Here is a 7310-nt window from a genome sequence, read left to right as displayed (position 1 = left end):
GCTGGAGGAAGCACAAGCTGGAATCAAAATTTCCTGGAGTAATATCAATAACATCAGATATGCAGATGACACCACTGTTATGGCAGAAAGTGAAGAAGAATTACAGACCCTCTTGATTAAAGTGAAAGAGGAGAGTGAAAAAGTTGGCTTAAAACTCAATGTTCAAAAAACGAAGATCATGGCATCCGGTCCCATTGCTTCATGGCAAATAGATGGGGAAACAATGGAAACAGTGAGAGATTTTATTTTGGGGTCTCCAAAATCACTGCAGATGGTGACTGCAGCCATGAAATTAAAAGACGCTTGCTCCTTGGAAGAAAATCTATGACCTACCTAGAGACCATATTAAAAAGCATAGACGTTACTTAGGTGACAAAGTTCCATCTAGTCAAAGCTATGTTTTTTTCAGTAGTCATGTATGGATGTGAGAGTTGGACTCTCACATTGACCACCAAAGAATTGATGCTTCTGAACTGTGGTGTTGGAGAAGACTCTTGAGAGTCCCTTGGACTGCAAGGAGATCAAACGGGTCAATCCTAAAGGAAATCAGTCCTGAATATTCATTGGAAGGACTGATGCTGAAGCTGAAACTCCAATACTTTGGCCACCTGATGCAAAGAACTGACATCTGAGAAGACCCTGATGCTGGGAAAGATTGAAGGGAGGAAGAGAAGGGGATGACAGAGAATGAGATGGTTGGATGGCATCACTGACTCAATGAATATGAGTTTGAGCAAGGTTCGGGAGTTGGTGATGGACAGGGAAGCCTGGCTTGCTGCAGTCTGTGGGGTTGCAAAGAGTTGGACGTGACTGAGTGACTGAACTGACTGACTGACGCTAACAGTGACATTAAGTGCAAACAGGGATACATGCACAGAAAACAGAGCATTTTGAAAAGCATCTTTTATAAACAAAGGTGCAAGGATCAGGTGGTATAACAGATTGTTTTTACAATTCTTTTAAGCATCAAACAAGCCAGTGCCACTTTCTCAGATCAACAGCATTGGATTGTTACCAGAGGTCTTTACACTTGTGCTGAAATTTCATTAAGGAGCACTCATTGGTTATGGGATTGATGAAGACAAACAAAATAAAAGCCTCCATCACTGCTTTGGATTTTCCAACAGACACACTCACAATCTGAAAAAGGTCCACTCTCTAGTCCCCACGGGTGGTTTTGGTCCCGATGGGAAGTTAAAGAAAACACAGTTCACACAAAAGCACATCCACTTCTGATTCCAACTACAAGTGTGGGCTTTCCCAAATCCACGCCCATTTCGGTAATTCTCTTGAAGGACTCAGAACTAACTGGTGCTGTTCTCCTCACAGTTATGGTTTATTACATGGCAAGATAGAGATTAGCACCAGACAAGGAAGAGATACAAGGGGTACAGAAGCCTAGGACGCCAGACCGCTCACTGTTCTCTGCACAGGGCATCTCCTGGTCTCTGGCCGCAGCTCTCAGCAAAATGCACATATTTCTCTGAGCATCTGTATTTAGTACATTTCCTATAAGCTTCACAAGACAGACGGCAATAGTATCTCTGAATTCAGTATCTCTGAATTCAAATCTCTAACATTTGAAGAGCCAGTATGACGTAAATAGAGATTTAATGAGACAGTCACTCCATCCTACAAAGCTATTACATGCATTTTCACAGATTTCTACTAATTCAAGTTTTCTTTCCCCTTTGCTCTACTGACCTCACTTTGGGTAAAGCTTTTTCTTCACCACACGACCCTCTGTTTCCAAGTCAGTGAATGCAGTCATATCTGGACAGCACATACTCCAAACACACAGATACACATACATAGACAGTCTGACACACATGTGTTTTCACTCTCAAATATATACCTAGTCACCCCATACTCCACACTCACCCCGTACTCACAAAAGCTCATGACACATGGAACCACACTCACATTATTGCACACCCTTCACTCACATATCAACATAAATGACACAATCACACTCACTTTCACAGAATCATTTATTTGGTCATCAAGAGGGTTATTATATCCATCCTATGTTTGTATAAGGAAAGTCTGCATCTTTTCTGGGGAGTGAAGGCCAGAAAAAGGGCAGAAATGTATGCACCTTACCCTCTATCTATCCTGTCAAACACTCAATATATGCATGCATATATTAGACATGCATCTTTTAAAAATTTCTGAGAGCTTTGCCACTTGAGGTGGAGAGTATGGTATAAATGCTGGAATGCCTGTGGGTATGACTGAGAGTGGGTGTGATGGAGAGAGATAAGCAAGAGGACATGGGGGGCAGGTCAGAGGGTAAGGTGAGGGAAAGTGGTTCTGGGGTGCAGAGTAGGAGGAAAGAGGGTGCAGGAGTAAACAGCACATGGATTTGAAGGCTGCAGTGGGTTTCAAGTCCACCACGGGATTTAAGGGAACTCAGAGGTTAAGCAAAAACGTTAAGGTCACCTCACATATTTGCATTGTGGGGAATAAGGATTACAGGAGGCATGGGAACATCAAAGAGATTCCACTGAATATGTAGGTTATATCGGTGGTATGTTCATTTTTACAATTCCAATTCCTCCAAACCATGAATCTGGTATATCTCTCCACCTGTTTGTGTTGTAATTTCTTTCCTCAGTGTCTTACAGGTTTCCAAGCACATGTCTTTTACTTCCTTTGTTACTTTCTGAGGAAATGGATGCTTTTACTATGTTTTTAAAGCATTTTACTAGCTTTGAACACAGTTGATTTACTACCTTTACCAATGAGATTTTTCCCTTTGTAATGTTCATGCTTCTAGTGTGGCCTTTTTTCTGCTTAGAGAAGTCCCTCTAACATTTCTTTTATAGCTGGTTTCACAGTGCTGAATTCTTATCTTTTGCTTGCCTGTAAAACTTTTAACCTCCCAATCAAATCTAAATGAAAGCCTTGCTGAGTAATCCTGGTTACAGATATTGGTTGGGTCAAAAAGTTCATTTGGCTTTTTCCATAACATCTTACAGAAAAACTCAAATGAACTTTTTGGCCAATCCAGTATTTTCCTTTCATCTTTTAAGTAATACTGTTCCACACCCCTTGACCTGCAGAGTTTCTGCTGAAAAGTCAGTTGATAGCCTTATGGGTGTGCCCTTGTAGGTAACTTGTTCCTTTTATCTTGCTGCTTTTGATATTCTTTATTTTTAAAGAGTCACTTTGTAGCATAGGGAAACATATTCAGTATCTTGTAATAACCTAAAGTGTCATATAATCTGAAGAAAAAACCCAAGTCACTTTGCAGTACACTGAGGCTAACACACTATTGTAAATCAACTATAACCCTAATGAAAAAAAAAAAAAAAGAGAGAGAGAATGGAGTCTCTATTTCCCATAGCCTTCCGGCTCTAAGCTGGCTTTTAAAGCTAAATGTTCTGGGTGCTCATTTTCTCCATGTTGGAGCCCCATGTGGGGCTCAGAACCCTCACCCCTTGAGGAGAATCTCTGTAGTTGTATTATTATTGTCCTGTATGTAGGTCATGCACCCAGCGCTATGGTTCTTGACTCTACAGAGATTCCAACCCTTCTACCTGCCTCGTTGTGGATCCTTCTGCATTTCTTGAGTTGTAGCAGACCTTTTCTGGTAGCTTCCAGTCTTCCTCATCAATATTTGCTCTGTATACAGTTGTAATTTTGGTGTGTCAGTGAGAAGTGAAGAGCTCACAGTTTTCCTGCTCCACCATTTTGGAGCAGTCGCCTGGGGTATTCTTGGTATAGCAGCCGTCAGCTGACTAAAACAGATTTTTCTGGTTAAGGAAAGTGGATTGATTATACTCATCTGAACTTTAGAAGTCAAATAGAGATAATTGAAAGACAGATTGAAAACAGGAGGTGGCGGGGGGGGACTCAATTTGCCAATACAGGCATGGTAGATGGAGAGAATTCAAATGTAAGTCTATGAAAGGGAACAAATTCTATGAACAACATAAATCAGACTGGAAGCAATTCTTATCTAGGTTCCACTTCAAAAATTCTCTTTGGACACTGAAAGTGAAGGAATGAGTGAATTGGCAACTGTGCACTGTGGAAATACATATAATTCACATATATCAGATAATTGTAGGGGATTTTCTTATTTCTTATCCAGGCAAAGTAGAGCCCGTGTACCCTGGAGTCACAGCTCATGAGCAGAAAGGGACTGACAGTAGGGAAGCACGCTGCTATGATTATAGTCTTGTTCACAAGGAAACAGCTCAGATAATCAAAAAGAGCCACAACAAGTTGAAAGATGGAGGAAAGAATATAAAAATAGACAAAAGTGCTCACCAGGAGAAGATGGTTTTGGTATCTCCGGACTCAGGGAAGGACCTGGGGAAGGGGTTGTTCTCCCGAATGTGCTGGACCTGCTGTTTATGTCTGTACAGGATGAGAACCATGGAGCTGCTGGCCCAGAGCATGAGCCCCAAACATAAAACATCAGGGAACAACAGCAATGCTGCAGACAATGCCTCTCTGGTTTTGTCAGTAAGAATAGAAGAACAGTATCCAAAATCTATTTTCTTTGTGATGTTTTTGTCACTCCATTTTCCATATATATAGGAAAAATGACATTTACCAGTATTTGCAGGATCCAACCGGAGAAGGCAATGGCAACCCACTCCAGTGTTCTTGCCTGGAGAATCTCAGGGACAGGGGAGCCTGGTGGGCTGCCATCTATGGGGTCGCTCAGAGTCAGACACGACTGAAGTGACTTAGCAGCAGCAGGATCCAACACAGGAAAATAGAACCACGTACTTGGGAGCTGTTACTTTCAGTGCTGCCCACCTGGAGTCCCAGGGACTGATCGTGATCGCCTGAAAGACACTCAAGAGGCAGATGCTACTGATGGACACTCCCCTCCCCACTCTGTGCAGAAAGAAGAGAAGTTTGCAGCCAAAATCATTGTGGATATGCTTCCACCCAAAGACTGCCATTGTCTGGGGGAACCCTTTACAGAGGACCAAGGAGTTGGCCACAATCAGGTGCTTAAGGATCAAATCTGTGGATCTTAAACTGTAACCCATGAAGTGAAGGACAATATAACTGCAAAGGAGTGAGAAATTCCCCAGGATTCCAATCACAATCTGTGTTGAGATGATCATGTCCATTGTCAAATCGCTGCTGGCTGTCCTCTCAGTTCACAGTCACTGATGCTTGTCTTGTGAGTTAGAATATCCTGCCTGGGAACGTGAGGTGTGGGTTACATACACGGTGTCAGCTGGTATCTCATATTCTCCACTTAACATTAGTCCCACTTGGAAACTAGCAGTTTATAAACAGTTGCCTGTATGATATTTAAAGACACTAATACATAAAAGTACCCACTCCAGTGTTCTTGCCTGGAGAATCCCAGGGACGGCGGAGCCTGGTGGGTTGCCATCTATGGGGTCGCACACAGTTGGACACGACTGAAGTGACTTAGCAGTAGCAGCAGCCACAGCAGCAATAAGTAAAAGTAATCACTGCAGGCTCTACATGTGATCACTTCTTCATTCTTCAAAATCTATGAGCTACATGTAACTCCATGACTGATTCATGTCAATGTATGACAAAACCCACTGCAATGTTGTGAAATGGTTGGCCTCCAACTAATAAAAATAAATGAAAAAAAAAAATCTATGAGCCAGACACTAGTTTGATCTTAATGATACAGAAGAGGGTGAGAACGACAGAGCAGTTGAGTGTTTGTCAAAATCTGCTTTTAGGACAATGAGGACTTGAAACCCACTGGACTGGTAAATAAAGTGCATTGATCCCCTATTTCTGCCAAAAAGTTAACTACCTGTGTTCATATAATAATCCAGATTTATATTTAGCTTTTTTCCCCCACAACTTGTTCTTTGATTTTAGAATGGTACTATTTTATAATTTCCATTATAAGAAGATTCCAGTTTTGTAAAATTTTGTTCTGGGGGGCACTATGTAGTATGACTGAGGCTTTAGCTGTCTTAGTGTAGGTACATGCACTGTTGCCAGGAGAATCTGGCAGGAACCTGCCCAAGACAAGGTAATGTCATGAACATGAGGATGGCTCAGAATTAGGGTGCAAACAGGAAAATCCTTTGCTTTTATTTCAGAAAAGCAGTGATAATAGCATGTATCCCAGAAATTGTTAAATAGTCACATGTACCATAAACTTTGGGACATAAAATACTCATGCATGATTAATTAGTGTAAGGAGTTACTAAATTATTATTTTCAGGTGATATAATTATCTATTTGTAACAGAAAATATGACAATGAATTAGGATTTGCAAGTGATGTTAACATACCAGAGATATATACAAATCAAAACCTGCAAGGCATGTATTCTTATGCATTTTACAAATGAAAATACCACATATTTAGATTGATATTAAGATCCTTTTTAAGTGGGTAGAAACAGTATGATATATGAACGACAGTTGCTCCCTGAAACTCAACATTATGTGACATTCCTTAACATTTCATAACATTAAAAGTGAAGACAGCCTCACCATAATCAGTGGACTCAGGATGTTATCAGTGAGGACACAATTACTGTCTCCATTAACATCCGGAGTCAGAGAAAACATTTTCCTTCAAGCCGTTTCCATTTGGGTACACTTTCTGTGCAGAATGACATATTTTTTGCAGACTCATCATACGCTTTATGGAGAAGGCAATGGCAACCCACTCCAGTACTCTTGCCTGGGAAATCCATGGATGGAGGAGCCTGTTGGGCTACAGTTCGTGGGGTCGCGAGGAGTCGGACACGACTGAGCGACTTCACTTTCACTTTTCACTTTCATGCACTGGAGAAGGAAATGGCAACCCACTCCAGTATTCTTGCCTGGAGAATCCCATGGACGGAGAAGCCTGGTGGGCTACAGTCCACCGGGTCGCAAAGAGTCGGACACAACTGAGCGACTTCACTTTACTACTCACCCTGAACACCGAGTCTATGTTTACCCTAAGGTAGATTCAAGAATAAACTGATTTTACATCTGCAGTTTTAAGCACCTTAATAATCAGGTTTCGTTACCACTTGGACCAAGCCACAACGGTCACTGTCAGTGAGGATTCAATTAAACTCCAGGAGGAGCCAGCAGGGATGGGTTTAGGGTTAGGACCCCATCTCTCTTTATCAGTTCAGCTCATATTTCACAATATTCCCATGTTCCCACCTAGAGTTGGCACTGAATCTGGTTACTACACAGAAGACTGTGCCTTTCTGATATAATTGCTTTACTCAGCATCTTGATCTGCCTTTCTTGTACAGACTCTGCTTCCAGACTGAAATAGAACATTCTTACCTGGCACCGTCCTGCTTCTAGGAGAGTGGGCTCCCTGATGGTCAT

At 41.7% G+C, this 7310-nt stretch overlaps 1 pseudogene; it reads right to left on the bottom strand.

Moving 5' to 3' along the window:
* Positions 1–3653: 3653 nt before the first annotated feature.
* LOC122420458 lies at positions 3654–7310 on the bottom strand (annotated as a pseudogene).

The sequence above is a fragment of the Cervus canadensis genome, chromosome 18 (genome assembly GCF_019320065.1).
Source record: "Cervus canadensis isolate Bull #8, Minnesota chromosome 18, ASM1932006v1, whole genome shotgun sequence".
In the NCBI taxonomy this organism is placed as follows: Eukaryota; Metazoa; Chordata; class Mammalia; order Artiodactyla; family Cervidae; genus Cervus; species Cervus canadensis.
The sequence above is the reverse complement of the archived record's forward strand: the minus strand, read 5'-3'. Positions and strand labels throughout refer to the sequence as shown.